This window comes from Notamacropus eugenii, chromosome 1, assembly GCF_028372415.1.
Source record: "Notamacropus eugenii isolate mMacEug1 chromosome 1, mMacEug1.pri_v2, whole genome shotgun sequence".
NCBI classification, from domain to species: Eukaryota; Metazoa; Chordata; class Mammalia; order Diprotodontia; family Macropodidae; genus Notamacropus; species Notamacropus eugenii.
The window spans coordinates 74,828,849-74,846,581 of NC_092872.1; the positions used below are offsets into that span (position 1 = coordinate 74,828,849).

At 39.1% G+C, this 17,733-nt stretch overlaps 1 pseudogene; it reads right to left on the reverse strand.

Moving 5' to 3' along the window:
• Positions 1-1,322: 1,322 nt before the first annotated feature.
• On the reverse strand, positions 1,323-5,501 carry LOC140503962 (proline-rich protein PRCC pseudogene; annotated as a pseudogene).
• Between the last annotated feature and the right edge of the window lie 12,232 nt (positions 5,502-17,733).

Sequence of the window (17,733 nt, forward strand, 5' to 3'; positions counted from 1 at the left end):
GGGGCAGCGCTCTGGTCAACGGTGGCCATGGGGAGATGGAGCCAGGAGATACTGCAGGTTGTTGGAGGCTGCCTGGAGACCCCCATCGTCCCAGACTTATTTTACAGTATTTCCTCTCTGACCGGTCTTTTTCCCCAGGCAGGAGCCTGCCTTGGTTTTCCTGGGTGAGTGTTCTGCTCTGTTGCAGCGTCTCCAGGCTTACCTCTGGCCTTCTGCCTTTGCTTTTAACCCATAGCAGCTAGGTGGTGCAGTGGATAGAGCACCAGTGCAGGAGTCAGGAGGACCTGAGTTCAAATGTCACCTCAGACACTTGACACTCACTAGCTGTGTGACCTTGGGCAAACCAATTAACCTCAATTGCCTCATCCTAGGTCACCTCACCACTGGACCCAGATGGCTCAGGAGGAGAAGTGAGGCTAGTGACCTGCGCAGCCCTCCCTCACTCAAAAGTCAAGTGCAAGTCATGTCATTATTTCTCTGATGGCATGGTCTTCTTCAGCAACGAAGGACGAACACACACATAAAGATCCTACATAAAGGCAAAAGAATTTCTTATATTGCAGGTGCTTTGGGCTTACTATTCCAATATGAATTCACTCTAGCAGATTAGAAGGTAGCTGCTACTTCTACCTGGGGGAGCTTCTGATGAAGTTCAGGTTAGGGGAGAGTTTCTTTGCTAATATAGTTCCTGAGTCCTCACCAATGTACTCCTCCCATTTATTATAGTTGATATCAATTAGTTAGTCAGGTGTAATAAATATCCTTCCCTCCCAAAACACCCACAACAACTCAGGGACTCAGTCCCCAATAAGTACATACAGTCAAGGGAAAAGTGGACTCAAGCTTAGAGTGTAATGAGTGGTCAGACTGAGATCCTGAGGTCCTTTCCTTGGAAGTTTTTGTCCCCAGGGTGAAACCCTCATGGCATTCATTCCCCTGATGGATGGTGTAGCTTTTTTTTTTTCCTATCAGGAGGGACATTTTATTTCAACAGACAAACAAAAGCAAAGTCCAGAATTCAACCAGTCATCTCACCCTCTTAAGGGAGCTAAGTTCCCAACCTAGAATTTGAGTTGTTTTTGGAAGAGTCACTTGGGAGTCTTTGCTGGCTAAAGAAGGATGGAAGTTGCATTTTCTAAATTTTATAAAGAAAAAGAAATCCTGTGTGTTCATTCTCAAGGAGGTGATGACTAGGGCCCTAAGGATTTGGAATTTCTGGGGCCCTAAAATGTGTTAGCTGGGAACAGCAAGGCCAGGCCACCTGGTAATGGGTAAAGGAGAAGATGGCATCTTTGAGGAGATCAGTTCCATAAGCCTAGAATTCACATTTGGCTTGGGTCTTGCCAACAATTGAGCTTGTTCTCTGATCAGGTATTTTTCAGCTCCACCTTGCTTCTTAGCCTGGTGAATCTGATACATGATTTGGCATTTCTGCCTCTGGTGGCCTGATGAATGACTTGATGACTTCTGTCAAGAAATTGTCATTCACTGCTGGTCATCCCCTCTGATCTCCACAAAGTTAATCTCCTCCCTTTCCTGGTTCCACTTGCTGTAAAGGCTCTTGAATGGGTTATCATCAGTGAAAGAGGCATCATGGGCAATCTCCTGGGGAGGGGGATCTAAGGCTGGATAAGGCTAGTAGCCATTACTCTAATAATCCTGATAGTAAATGCCAGTGGCCTTAGTGTCACCAAATGTAGGGAACAGGGACTAGGGCTGACTGCTGTGGTCCTCTCTAGGCTTAGGCACCCAGGGGGCCCCACTTGAGCCAGCCACCATCTTGAATTCAAGGGGAGCACTGGCTGTATCCTCCTGGAAGGTGCAATCTGGTTCTGTGCTGGGGGTGGCTGTTCAGAAGCAGCAGGGACAGGGTAAGGGTAGGGCTCACCTTTGACTATAAGAGAGAAGTTCTTAGGGGCTACTTCCTCATCATTGTCGTTCTCCTCTTGTGTGCTCTGCTTTGTCACCTGTAGGGCAGCATTCTTGTGGGCAGCTGCTCTGATGACTGAAGGCCCTGGGGTAGTAGTGGTGGCACCCACAAAAGGGGCAAAAGAGGAAGTAGAAGCAGCAGATTTGGTCTTGTGGGATGGTTTGGACAGCGTGGTGTTGGCAGAGCCATCAGTAGGTTTTCGGGAGAAAGTGTGGGGCAGGAGTAATAGGTTAGTCTTTTGTGGTCAGGTTTTTGGGTTGTGGAAGCAAAGCAGATAAACCAGATCCCTGAAGAAGTTATCTTCTTTGTAGGTTCATCTTCCTCTGAATCTCCCTGATGCAGCTTGGGCACCGACATCCGTGCCAGCTTGGTCATCGTCCTCTTTTTTGGATTGGGGGGAGTGCCAGAGGGGCAGGCCAGCTGCAGCCTGGGGTAGGGAGGTGGCTACTGGCCAGTGGTGGAGGCAGCAGCAGCGCCTCCGCTGCTGAAACGAGTGGCCTGAGGCAGGGGATGCACCGAGGCCTAGCAGGCAGTCTGGAGACGAGCCCCCTGCTGTGCTCCCTGAGGCTTGACCTTGAACCCAACTCTTCCTGAGCAGCGCCTCCCTCTTCGCTTGGGCTCCCAGTCCGGGCACCTCCACATAGATAATAAATGCATGATGCAGCTTTGTTCTGGACTCCTTATCGAATCCCGAAGCTTCCTTTTTCAGGATGCTTGGCCGGGTTTCCCAGCTTGCCACGAGAATGCTGGAGGCTGGAATGGCTTTGCCATTTCATAGAAACCCCTTAGATGTTACAGAACATATATCCATTTAGATTCAGTAGATCAGTTCTCACCTGATACAGGCACCATGGCAAGAGAATCTTCTCAGTCACTAAAGTAACTGTCACATGAGGCAATTGATTCAATCAAGGGGTGTGTGTGTGTGTGTGTGTGTGTGTGTGTGTGTGTGTGTGTGTGTGTGTGTGTGTGTGTGTGTGTGCGCTGGCATGCGCGCGGGCCTCTCTATTCAATTATACATCCTTTATTTTTACATTTGTCTGCTTTAGGTCTATGTTAGGAGGCTCTGTTAAGGGCCTTCCCAAAATTACCTTGATTAGTTTTCACAGCGGTGAGCTTCTAGAATTAGGAAAGTACTTCTCCATAGAGATGCCTATTGGCACCTCATTAAAAGGACAAAAGACAACTCTTTATTTGTTTGCATTGACTCTTGTACTTGTTGCTGGAGAAGCCACCTCCCTACGCCAGGCTGGCACATTAAAAGAGAATTGCCAGGCTATTCTCAGCGCTTTTTAATTCTTTCTCCTGAAGTCCAGAGTGGGGTATGTGGGTTGGGGTACTTCTCCCTTTCTTGTCTTTCCTCCTTCCTCCTTCCTAGGAGTTGCCAATTGATGCCTTTTTGGAGAAGCGGTGGTGAAACATCTGTGCTAGCTCAGGTGGCCAGAGAGAAGTATTCTTGGCCTTCCTGTTTCTCTTTCTGAATACATTAGAAACAAGAATGAACATTCCCAACTCAGGAAATGTAGCTTCTGGCTAGAAGCACATGGCACATACCTTATCCTGTTCCTACATCTTTTAAAATTTCTTTGCTAAGTCTCTATACTTTGAAAGCTTTTTGTTCCATGTAGCATGGAGATTATAAATATTTGGTCTAGTGCCTTGTAGTAAAATGTTCTTACATTTTAATGGATAATGTGTGTCTGGGTGGTCATGGACAAGACTTCTGTCTGTGATGATTTTCTGGATTTATTTGTTGAACTATGAGGGACAGAAATTGTCAAGGACACGTTACTGTTCTGCTATTAGAGTTTTAAACGTAATGTTCTGCAGATTACCAAATGGTTATATAAAATGGCTGATTCTATTTGGGTTTTCTTTTTTTTTTAAGCAGTTTATAAAGTTTAAGAAGCTTTTGGCATATAATTTTAGCTAGTTATCTGATTGTGCTTTTCTTTGTATCTGGTAGATGATAAATTTTTAAAAACTTCAGTGATATGTTGTAGATTCTGCGTAATTTGTATCAATTAATATATCCAGACTCTCAAGGATGTTTTTATAATTTATAGTGTAAATGATCTGTTCCTGCAGAGATACCATAAACCCTTTCTTTTAAATAAGCATATATGCATGATTTAGCCATTTGTTTGGCATATCTTTGTCAACATGTTGGTTGAGTTCATATGGATGTGGTTCATGGGCTTTTTATATTTTGAACTTAATAAGTATCTAATAAAACGAATACTTCTATATACAAAGTAGAATACAAAAAGAAAATTGTCATGAAATTTCAAATCTATTATATACAGATAACTTTTCCTTTTTAGGCATACATTAAATTCAGCACATTAACTTTTTTTTCCAGATGTAGTAACACTGCATTTATTCAGAGCAAATCATTTGTTACCTGTTTTTCATTTTTCCTTTTTTTTTTTTTTGTTTGCTGGCATCACCACCTGTCCCCATTTCATCTTTTTATGTTCTTGGTATGAACCTGCTTAATTGGTGTCAAGCCAGTCTTTTTGAACTTTCTCTCCAGTGTTTAACAAGGCATTTTTACAAGTGATCTTGCATTATCCTTCCCTATAAGATTCTGCAATAGATTTAGTAAAAAACTGTTTATTTTTTATTTTATTTTTATGATATGATATTATATTTATTTATTTTATTTATTTATATGCCATATCTCTCTGATTTCCAAAGCTATCAAGTATTTGCTCAGTGAAACAGTTTTTAGTATCTTTTGTTTTCCTGTTGTGATCATTGTTTTACACTGGTTAAATTTCCATAGGAAACAGCCTTAGTCTTGATATCTATTCCTTTATCCATTTTCCTTTTTTAGGAAATTTAGTATTATTGCCATTTCGTATTAAATAGCATTTTGAAATTGATCAAATTAGAGCTATTTAAATTGCAGATCATATTTGCTCATCTTTATGCTTTCTAATTTGGTGTTGACTTTAATCTTTGCTCTAACAATTCAACAATCTGACCTTGTATAATTAACTATTTGAAAAATGACTCCATCAGAAGCTGGCCACTTCTAGCATGGAATAGTATATACAGTGCTGGAATTGGAGTAAATGAGACAGATTAAAAGCTCACCTCTAACTCCTAATAGATAAGTAAGGACTTAATATATGTTTGCCAATTACAAAATCAAGCTCATTAAGCTTCAGTTTTTTCCTCTTTAAAATGGGGATATTAATTTGCCACAGGTTTTAAAATAGCTACCCTACAGGTATTAAAATAATTACCTTATAGTAATTAATGATCTATCTTATGGGTATTAAAATAATTATTACCCATTTGTTAACAGAAGGATTAGAATTTAAGAATACTTCAAAGTTTCAGGTTGCATCAGTTGACACATTTGCACATACTAGAGGTAGTAAAATGAAAATGTTTATTACAATGTAAAAATATATTTGTAATCATTTGTATTTAAAGTACATTTGTAGCCATATACTGCCACTTGGACCCCAGTTCAGCACCAGGTAAGCTTCCAGACCCCTTCAGCCTCCAGCAGCGCCAGCCATCCTCCACCACATACCCTCCACACAGCTGCAGACATGAGGGTCCCCCCTGGGCCTCAGGGCAACATCAGCACAGTGCCAGGTAAACAGCCAGTGCCTGCAGCCACTGGCACAAGAAGCCTGAGACAGAGCCCCACCTACTCTGGGAGCAGAGATCAAATTTAAAAGAAAGGAAAAAGGGCAATAAATAAAACAAAGCAAAAAACAACAACCACAAAAAGAATCTGACCACAGAAGGTTATTATGGTGACAGAGAAGACGAGGACAGCAATGTCAAAACACCTGCGGGCAAAACCCCAAAGCAAAACAGGAAAAAATCTCAAGCCCAGAAAGATCCCAGGGAAGAGCTTAAAAAGGAGCTTTAAAATCATGAGAGAAGTAGAAGAAAAATGGGGAAAAGAAATGAGAGTGATACAAGAGAATTATGAAAAAAGACTCAACAGCTTAGAAAACTGCTGAATAAGTAGAATTGGCCAAATGGAAAAGGAGATACAAAAATCCACTGAAGAAAACAGCTTCTTAAAGAGTATTCTTGGCTGAATGGAAAAGAAGTATACAAGCTAACTGAAGAAAACAATACCTTAAAAGTTAGAATTGGGCGAGTGGAAACTATGAGACATCATGAATTAATCAAACAAATTCCAAAGAATGAAAAAGTGGAAGAAAATGTAAAATACTGTAACTGGTGGCTATGAATATGCCAGCACAGTTCTGAATCACAAAATATAACAGACTCTTCACATGGAAGACAGAACCAAAGCATTTCTTCAAACACCAGAAAACCAAATCCCAACACCAGAAAGCCGAATCCATCATAGCGACAAAGAAATCCATACACAATAACAATAAGGGGGTAGGGGGTTACCGCCATCCTCAAACCTTCCCTCTGTTAGGGTTCCCACAAATCCATTCCCTTAAACAAAACCACAGACAAGCTCTCCCACTCATACTAGTTGCTGTGCTGGCTGCTTGCTTTCACTGTCCTTCCCAGCTCTGACTAGTCTGACCAGCTTCCTCTCAGCTCTGCTTTAGCTCTGCCTCTTCCTGTTCCACCCTTCCTGTTCCACTCGTTCTGCAAGCTACTCCCACCACTGGCTTTATGTGACTCAAACTCATGTGACTTAGGTTTCCATGTGACTTAAGCAGGTCACATAGGCCTATTAATGAATGGGAAAGATCTTCCCATTCCATTAAAAATACATTAATTCCATTAAAAATACATTAACAATACAAATACCTCCTGGGAAGAACAACTGACCTGGAAAATAGATCCAGTAGAGACAGTATCAGAATCACTGGATTACCTAAAAGCTATAATCAAAAGGAGGTGCTGAACAGCATCTTTTAAGAAATTATCAAGAAAAACTGCCTTGATGTCCTGGAACTTGAGGGCAAAATAGCCATTGAAAGAACTAACAGATTCACCTCAGGAAAGAGATCCTAAAATAAAAACCCCAAGGAACATTATAGCCAAATTTCAGAACTATCAGGTCAAGGAAAAAATACAAGTGGCCAGAAAGAAACAATTCAAATATCAGGGAGTCACAATCAGAATCACACAGGACTTGGCAGCTGCAACATTAAAGGATCAGAGGTCATGGAACATGATATTCTAGAGGGCAAAGGGGGAGGATTACAACCAAGAATCAGTTACCAGGCAAAATTAAGCGTAATACATTGGGGGTAGGGGGTGGGAGAATAGTCATTCATTGAAATAGAAGGATTTTAAGCCTTCATAAGGAGACCAGAACTAAACCAAAAATTTGACCTCCAGTATCAAGACCCAAGAGAAACATAAACAGGTAAAGAGGGAAAAGAAAACATAAGGGGTTCAATATAACTAAACGGTTTATATTCCCACATGGGAATATAATACTTATAACTCTTAAAAATTGGGTCACTTGCAGTACAGATAGAAGAAATATACATATAGGGCATGGGTATAAAGTGTATTTGAAGGAATGACATAAAAAAATTAAGGGATGAGAAAGAGGAGTACCATGGGTGCAGAAGGGAGAGGTAGAATGGGGTAAATTATCTCACATGATGAGGTGAGAAAGACCTATTACAGTGGAGGGGAAGAAAGGAGGGAGGGAGCAATGGGCATTGCTTGAACCTTACTGTCATTAGTATTGGCTCAAAGAGGGAATAATATACACAATTAGATGAATATAGAAATCTATCTGTAAGAGAGGAGGAGATTAAGTAGAGGGTAGGGTGGGGTGGGGTGGGAACTGACAGAAGGGAGGGCAGATCAGGGGAGGTGGTAGACAGAAGCAAAACACGGGTGATGTGGGAAAGGGTGAAAGGAGAGAGAGGACAAACACGAAGAATAGGATAGACAGAAATACACAGGTAGTAATCATAAGTGTGAATGTGAGTGGGATGAACTGTCCCATAAAAGGGAAGCAGATAGAGTGGATCAAAAATCAGAATCCTAAAATATATTGCTTATAGGAAACTCAGGAAGCAGGAAGAGTAAAGGTAAAGGTAAAGGGCTGGAACAGAATCTATTATGCTTCAGCTGAAATAAAAAAAACAAAACAGGTAGCAATCCTGATCTTAGACAAAGTAAAAGCAAAAATAGACCTAATTTAAAGAGATCAGGAAGGAAACTACCTTGCTAAAAGTACCATAGACAATGAAACAATCAAATTAGAAGAACAAGGATTTATGGGGAGGGGAAGAATTCATGACCAAACAAGATAGAGAGCATTACAAAATGTAGAATTGATACTTTTGATCATATTAAATTGAAAATATTTTATACAAACAAAACCAATGCAACCAAAATTAGAAGGAAAGCAGAAAATTGGGAAACAATTTTTATAGCAAATATCTCTGAAAAAGACCTAATTTCTCAAATATATAGATAATTGAATCAAATTTATGAGAATACCCCAATTCCCCAATTGATAAAAGGTCAAAGGATATGAACAGGCAGTTTTCAGATGAAGAAATCAAAGCTATCTAAAGGCATATAAAGAAGTGCTTTAAATCATTTTTGACGAGAGAAATGAAAATTAAAATATCTCTGAATTGCATCTCACATTAATCAGATTGGCTAATATGATAAAGAAGGAAAATGGTAAATGTTGGAGAGGATGTGAGAAAATTTGGTGAAGTTGTGAACTGATCCAACCATTCTGGAGAACAATTTGGAACTATGCCCAACCAAACTGTACATACCCTTTGATCTAGCAATACCACTATTAGGTCTGTATCCCAAAGAAATCATAAGAAAGTGAAAATGACCTACATGTGCAAAAATATTTATGCCAACTCTATTTGTGGTGACAAAATATTGGAAATGGAGGGGATGCTCATCAATAGGGAAATGACTAAAGAAACTGTGGTATATAAATGTAATGGAATGCTATTGTGCAATACAAAATGATGAACAGGCACGTATCAGGACAACCTGGAAAGACTTGTACAAACTGATGCAAAGTGAAAAGAGCAGAACCAGGGAAACACTGTACGCAGTATCAGGAACATTATGTGATGATCAAGTATGAATGACTCAGCAACACAATGATCCAAGACAATACAAAGGATTTGCAAAGGAAAATGCTATCCATATCCAGATAAAGAACCTATGGATTCTGAATGGAGATGAAAGTGTTTTTTTTTCACTTTATTCTTTCTCGTGTCTTTTTTCCCCTTTGTATCTGTTTCTTCTTCAACAACCATGATGAATGAAAATATGTAAATTATATGAAACAGCCTATTGCTTTCAGGAAAGTGGAGGGAAAGGAAGGAGGGAGAAAAATTTAGAACTCAAAATCTTGTAAAATGGCTTAAAAATTTTCTTTATATGTAATTGTGGGAAAATACTATTTAATATTTAAGGTAAAAAGAAGTATAGTTGTACAGATATGAGAAATTATAATAAGTAATAGTAAAATTAAAATTTAAAAAAATTCTTTAATCAACTGATGCAAATTGATATTCCTGGTAAGACAGAGCCATTAAAATTTTTTTTTTTGCAATGTTATACTATGCTTGCTTTGTCTAGCACTGTATTTCACTGCATAATTGTCACTACTGAATTATCATTGCACCCTGTTTTTTCAGTCTAAAAACTGATTTATAGCTTTTCATATGTAATCTTTACATGGTATAATTCCATTTGTCAAACTGCTTAAAAGATAAACAGAGCAGTAATATATTTACCAGTGGCATAGGGATGCATATTTGTCTCTTGTACATTGGGAACTCCAAGCCTATAATTCTCAGCACATGTGCATTGTCTTTGTGTAAACAAACCAGTTAAAGACCACTTGCACCACTTCTACAACTAGTGGATGATCATTACCACCATGATGGCTGCTGGAAATATTAAACACCCTTCCTTGGAATTGATATTCATATGGGTAATTAAGAGTTTGAACATTATACCACATGGAAAAAGCTTAAAAACCCCCAGGAATTCTGAATGCACTAGATGGATCTGAAGGTGATGCACTATGGCAAAGTAATGATGATGCAAACACATCTGTTGTGAGTGGCGCATCAGATAATGAAATCAGTGATAGTGGTGCAGAATCTTGAGATCCAGAAGATTAAATTTTGTAAGTCCATACTTTGCAACACTGTAGTAAATTTTCTCAAGTCTGGTATTTCGACCATAATGCACAAATCAATAACAACTAATGTGTTAACTTTATTTTTCAGACCAGAAAATTGTTTGTTAAACTGTCACAAAGAAATGACGTGCATCAGTTTGGTCTATTCAATTTTAATGTATATTGATGAATATTCCATGCTTCCTAGTCTTGCACCAAAGATAGTTTAGTAATAAATGATTTTTAAGTAATATTGGCACAAATGGTTTTTTAAAAACTTCACATAATAGTCGCACCCCACTTTTTTGCCAGAAAATTTGACATAAAATCTGCAGCAATTATGTGATGAAATACAGTACCTACTAATTGTTCTTTTAAAAAATTATTATTCATTTACTTTTAACATTCTTTTATTTTTAAATTTAGAGTTCTAAATTTTCTCTCACCATCTCCCTCACCCACTGAGAAAGTAATATATCAATTATACATGTGAAATCATGCAAACATTTTTCCATAGTAGTCATATTTTTAAAAATCAAGAAAAAAAGTGATAAAATTATCTGTCAATTTACGTTCATATTTTATCAGTTCTCTCTCTGGAGGTGGGTGATATTTTTCATCATGAGTTCTTTGGAATTGTCTTGGATCACTGTGTTGATCAGAGTCTTTCACAGCTGATCATCCTTACAACACTGCTGTTACTGGCACAATGGTCTTTCAGTTCTTCCCTTCATTTTGCATCAATTCATACGGACCTTGCCATGTTTTTCTGAAACTACCTCATTTCCCACAGCACAATAGTACTCTGTCACCATCATATGCCATAGCTTGTTCAGCCATTTCCCAATTGCAGATAACCCCATGGTGTCCAATTCTTTGCTATCACAAAAACAGTTGCTATAAATATTTTTGTACATAGAGGTATTTTTCCTTTTTCTTTGAGAAACAGACCCAGCAGTGGTATTGCTGGGGTCAAGGTATATGCACAGTTTTATAGCCCTTTAGAACTAGTTCCAAATTGTTCTTCAGAATGATTGAACCAGTTCACTTCTCCACCAATAGGTCATTAGCATGCTTATTTTTCCCTCCTACCTCCAGCATTTGTCATTTCTGATAGGTGGGAGGTGGTGGTTTTAATTTGTCTTTCTGTAATCAATAGTGATTTAGAGAATTTTTTTTATGTGACCATAGATGCCTTTGATTTATTCATCTGAGAATTGCCTATTTATTTCCTTTGATCATTTATCAATTGCGGAATGGCTTATTTTTATAAATTTGACTCAGTTCTATTTTCAATATATGTTTGAGAAATAAGGCCTTTAGTAGGGACACTTGCTGTAAAGATTTCTGGTATTCATTGTCTATGGTACCTTTTAGCAAAATGGTAGTTTTCTGATTATCCCTTTTCATAAGGTCTATTTTGCTTTGTTACTCCTTCCTTTTTTTTCTTTTTTTAGTTTAGCTGAAGCATAGTAGATTATACTCAAGCTCTTGATTTTAATTCTGCGTATGCCCTTCTGTTTCAGGCATGTTTCTTGTAAGCAACATATCGTTGAATTCTGGTTTCTACTCCATTCTGCTATCTGCCTCCATTTTATGAGTGAGCTCCTCTCACTCTCATTCTCAGTTATGATAACTGTTTTATCCTTTGTCATATTTTCTCCTGTTTCTTCTTCTCTTTCTCTTTTTATCCTGTCTATCCTCAAAAGCCTGTGATGCTTCTAACCATTGCCTCTCTTTGTCTTTTCTCCCTTTTATCATATTTACCCCCCAGCTCCCTGTTTTCTTTTATCCTCTTCCTCTCCTATTTTCCTACTGGGCAATTACATTTCTATACACAACTGAGTGTGTATATAACATCTTCCCTTAATTTTCCCTTCCACTGTAAAAGCTCTTGCTTACCTGCCTTTTTTTCCCTTTTTCTGAATTTTTGTACCTCTTTTTCCATTTGACCTATTCAGCTTTTTCAGGAGTTTTTTTCTTCAGTGAATTTTTGTGCCTTTTTTCCCCATTTGGTCAGTTTCGTTTTTTAAGGTATTATTTTATTTTTTATTTTTTGTGCCTCTTTCAAGCACAAATTCTCTTTTCATAATTTTCTTATATCACTTTCATTTCTTTTCCCAATTTTTCCTCCACCACTCTTAATTTCTTTCTTTAACTCTTGCAGTAATTTTAGTTGGTTTTGGTCCAGTTAACATTTTTGAAGCTTTGCAGCTATTTTCATGTTATTATTTTCTTCTGAGTTTATATCTTGATCTTCTCTGTTGCAGTAGCTTTTTATGGTCAAATTCTTTTTTTGTTGTTTGCTAATTCTTGTACCCTATTTTTGACTTTGAACTTTATGTTAAAGTTGAGCTCTGCTCATCTCGGGGTGGGGAAGCACTGTTTCAATCTTCAGCCTTTTTTGAACTGCTATTTTCATTGCTAGCTTTGTGACTCTGCAAGTTTTCAGTGCTTCCAAGGTGTTATGATCTAGGGAGAGGTGTGGTCACTGATCTCCTGGTCTCTGCTCTGATCTTTACCCAGGAAGGGCCCCTGGTCCCGTGCAGCCACAAGTGCTCTCTTTGCCTTGGAACTGAGACCAGGGCCCTTGCTCTCTTGCCACCAACCTCTGGCCTTCCTCTTCTTCCTAGAACTGCAACCCAGAACTTCATGTGGGCAATAGAGTTGTCACTCAATGCCAGCTGTACCCTGTGTCAGCAAAGGGTCTCCTATAATTTCTTTCTGACTAGTTGTCTGACCTGCTTGCAATCTCTGGACTGACTCCTCCTGAAGTTGCTGCTGCAGCCTGTTCAGGACAGGCTTCTACTCCATGTCACACACTTCTCCTGCCAACCTCCTAAGTTTTCTTAGGCTGGAAAAATGTCTCATCCTGACCTTTTATTGTTTCTGCTGCTCTGTGTTGCCCATACTTGGATCTGGGTCACAGTCCTGTGGCTCAGTCCCAGGGCAAGGAGACACACTAGCATATTTGAGCTTGCAGGGACTGGGGACCCTGGTCACAGTTCCAGGTGGAGAAGGGTGCTTGTGGTTTCTCATAGACCAGTGCACAGTACAGGAGAGTAGTGAACTCACTTCTCCCTAGATCATACCACCTTGGAACACCAAAAACTTACAGGTCTCCAGATTACTTCTGAAAACAGCTGCACAAAAAACCTGAAGCTTGGGACCGTGCCCTCCATGCTTTGGAAGAAGACCCTGGGAGAAGACCCCACCTCCTCTTTAGCATGGAGTTAAAAGTCAAGAAATAAGCTGGAAAGTGAGCAAACAGCAGAAAAAGATCTTGACCATAGCAAGATGTTTTTGCTGCTCTAGTATTTGATTTGCGGCATTAAAGTTGTTTGGAGGGGAATATTGAGAGAGTTGGGTTGCCTCTAATACACCCAACACATTAACTTTCGAACCTATTCTGCTTATTGTGTTTCATTCTGGCCTTTCTTCCGGCTTTTAAAAATGAGCTTTTTTGTTGTTGTTTAGCTCTTCTGTTGCTAATTACCTTCCCTCCTCAGTACCCTCCCCCCTCCAAATTTCAAACAAATGAACGAACCTTGTTACAAATATGCATAATCAAGCAAAAAAAAATTCCTACATCAGAAGTTTCTGAAAATGTATATTTCCTTCTATACCTTGAAGCCATCATCTTTCTTCCAGGAGATGGATAACATGCCTTATTGTTAGTCCGCTGTAACTGTGGCTGGTCATTGCATTGATGAGGGTTCTTAAGTCTTTCAAAGTTATTCTTTTAAAATGTTATTTCTGTATAAATTATTCCCCTGACTGTTCACTTTACTCGAATCAGTTCATTCAAGTCTTCCCAGGTTTCTCAGAAGCCATCTCTTTCATCCTATCTTATGGCCAAATAATATTCCATTAAATTCATATACCATAATTTGTTCAGCCATTTCTCAGTTGATCCCCTTTAGTTTCTAATTCTTTGCTATAACAAAGTATATTACTATAGATTTTTTTTTACACCTGTAGGTTCTTTCCAATGAAACTCCTTTTGATTTCACTCCGGGATCATAGCTGTTTCATAATTTCTGTCTGGAGATAGACTTTCCTACCCAATAAACTTCAATAGCTCTTCATGACTTCTAGAGTAAAATATAATCTCCTTTGTTGGCTTTTCAGGCATATCAATCTGGCCAACACCTGTCTTTCCAGCTTCATTATACATCATTCATTATATTCATATATATTACGTATTCATATACACTTTGTTGGCTGAAAGCTGCCTCATTAACTTGGGGTTTACTGGCTAGATTTGTTTCTCAAAGACCAAGCCTTAAACCCAATTCACTCTGGAGCTCCTAGATTGGACAATATATTCTTGCCCTCCTGGCACAGAGTGAATCTAAATAGTAAAGAGTGACTATTTCTCTTTGGTCAGCAACTGTGAGGATCTTCCCCCTCATTTTTTTTTTCATTAAAGGGGCCATCCCTTGGATCACTTCTTAAAAAGGCCTATCCACTGAATGAGTTCTCACTCAAAGTGAGAACCTGAAAAGATCTTGGCCTTAAAGGGCCAGGGTCTCTCACTGCATCCTTGGTGATCTCCAGTCCTCCTGATAAATATTAGGCCACTGGACCCAAATGGCTCTGGAGGAGAAAGTGAGGGTGGTAACCTTGCACAGCCCTCCTTCAGTCAAATCCAAGTCAACTGCAAGTCATGTCATTATTCCCTGATGTCATGGTCCTCTTTGAGAATGAAGGACAAATCCAACAAGCAATGATATATTTGAGACAATAATTAAAGATCTTGTCTGGATTCTATACTTTCCATTTTTTTCAGAGAAGCTAGGATTTCAGTCAATTCCCTTAGTGTAATCGTTTTGTTCACGATATTAATGGCACCCTAACTTTCTGTTTTATTTTTGATCTAACTTATATTTTCATGACTACATGGATAATCAGAAATTTTCCACATCTTCCTTATTTCAGGGATTCTTTACCCCCTTTATTTGCTTCTACACCTTCTATAGCAAAGTTTTTGATCAGTGTTGAATTATTTATTTTGTCTTTGTGCTCTGTTGACTCCTAAAATCACTTTAATTGTTAGCTTTTGCTTTTAATTGTTGATTAAGGGTGTCAAGAATTTGGGGCATATTTTTATTTTCTGAATTTTATTTTGCATGTTTCTTTTTCATTGCCCTTAATGAGGTGATATGGTGTTCAAGTTTTCTCCTGTTCATACTGTCTAGTTATTGATATAATCTTCCACAGTTGTTCTGTAGGTTTTTCTCAACCTACTTCTGTCAAGGTGGTATTTGATACCTGTTCTTAAGTGTATTACTATATAGCTCTACATTTTCTTCTTTAATCCTTACCAGGGGAACAGCTGCTTGATATAGTGTTTCTCCTGGATCTATTTTCCAGGTCAGTTGTTTTTCCAGTGAGATATTTCACATTATCTTCCATTTTTTCATTCTTTTGGTTTTGTTTTGTGATTTCTTGGTTTCTCATAAAGTCATTAGCCTCTATCTGTTCCATTCTAATTTTGAAAGAACTGTTTTCTTCAGTGAGCTTTTGAACCTTCTTTTCCATTTGGCTAATTCTGCTTTTGAAAGCATTCTTCTCCTCATTGGCTTTTTGAACCTCTTTTGCCAATTGAGTTAGCCTATTTTTCAAGGTGTTATTTTCTTCAGCATTTTTTTGGGTCTCCTTTAGCAAGGTGTTGACCTGCTTTTCATACTTTACTTGCATCTCTCTCATTTCTCTTCCCAGTTTTTCCTCCACCTCTCTAACTTGATTTTCAAAATTCTTTTTGAGCTCTTCCATGGCCTGAGCCCATTGAATATTAATTATGGATGTTTGGGATACAGAAGCCTTGACTTCTGTGTCTTTCCCCGATGGTAAGCCTTGTTCTTCCTCATCTGAAAGGATGGGAGGAGATATCTGTTCACCAAGGAAGTAACCTTCTATGGTCTTATTTTTTTCCCCTTTTCTGGGCATTTTCCCAGCCAGTGACTTGACTACTGAGTGTCCTCTCCACCCCCACCTCGCCTCCAGATCCACCCAGCCTCCACCCAGCCAGCGCTTGGGGTCTGAGATTCAAATGCTGCTTCCCAGCCTCAAGGTTTTTGGCGGGGGTGGGGCTGCTATTCAGTGTGAGATTAAGTTCAGCTGCTCAGGTGGGGGAAGGGCCACCCCACAGGGCTCATTTCCCTCAGGGGGTTTAGGCAGAGACTTTCAACAATAGATCTGGGCTCTTGCCTGCTTTGGGAGCCCCTGTCTGCTGCCACCTCTGCTGCTGCCTCCCCAGGGGGCCTGAGTTATAGGGACACCCCGCTCCCCTCTCGGTGAGCCAAAAAGACTCTCTCACTGATCTTGGGCTCCTGTGGGTAGAGGGACCCACGCTGCCACTGGAGATTCCATCCCCGAAGCCTGCTCGGATCTGCTCCTCTCAGTGCCGTGTGGCCAAGGCAGGGCTGGGTGCTGCTCCGGGTCCAGTGCATGATGCATCAGTTTTTCAGGTCTGTCTGGAACAGACATCTCCTCTACTCTGTTGTTCTGTGGCTTCTGCTGCTCCAGAATTTGTTGGGAGTTCTTCTTTACAGGTATTTTATGGGCTGTGGGTTTGGAGCTAGCATATGTGTATCTTTCTACTCCTGCCATCTTGGCTCCTCCCCCTCTCGATATAGTGTTGTATGCAAGTGTTAAAATGATTTTTACTCTCTGTTAAATATTGAGGGAGGATTTATCTGTTCATGATGGTTATAGTAGGTATAATTTTTTTTGAAATTACTTTATTTTGGTGTGGTTGTTCTTTTTTTTTTTTTAGTAGAATTTGTGCCACCAAATAAAAAAATGGCTTTTTGAAATTCCATCCTAAGTGGTTTCTATCTCCCTTCTAAAACCACTTGAGATATTGGCATTATCTTTGCCTTTCAATTTATTATTAGGTAGTCTTTCTGGAGTGTCAAGCAAAGATCAATTAATTGACATTTATTAAGCCACTCTTACATGCCACTAGGGATACAAAAACAAAAGTAAACAATCTATGACCTCAAACACCTTATTTCCTAACATGAAATATAACATTTACCTATATAAAAATAATGGGGATTGGCCAGTGGGCTCATTCCTTATAACCCTGAAGAGAATGCATCAGCATCTTGGGTTGATGCAGTTTCTTATGTGGAAGAAACTACAGATTCTACTTCCCATAGAATTGTGATGACTTTTTTCTTTTGTTTTTACTTTTTTTCTTTCCTTGTTGTTTTTTGGGTTTGTGACAAATCTTTGTATGTATCAAAGTAAACATGAACTTATAGCAATTTCCCTATAACTTTATTTATTGAATTTACAAAGAAAAGAAAAAAAATCCCAGCTTTCAAGGAACTCACAGTCTAATGAGTAGCTCATGGTCTAACAAATGTCCTCTTTTCCCCTCAGGACTCTCTAGACATGGTTTCACAGTGCCCCATGTTGTCTGATGCAGCAACGCCCAAGTTTATACTGAACCTTGAAGGAAATATAGGATATTGATTCATGGAAAAGAAAAAGAAGTCATCCCAGAGAAGTGAACTGCATGAGCAAAAGCATATAGATAGGCATAGTTTATATTAGGAAGTTGAATGAAGCCTTTGGAAAGGGTCTTCATTTTGGGATGGAAATTTTTTCTTTTCATTTTTCACTTTTTCTTTTATTAAGTTTTATTGTGCTTTTTCTAATAGACATTTGGGCTATTTCTTGTTAGTGT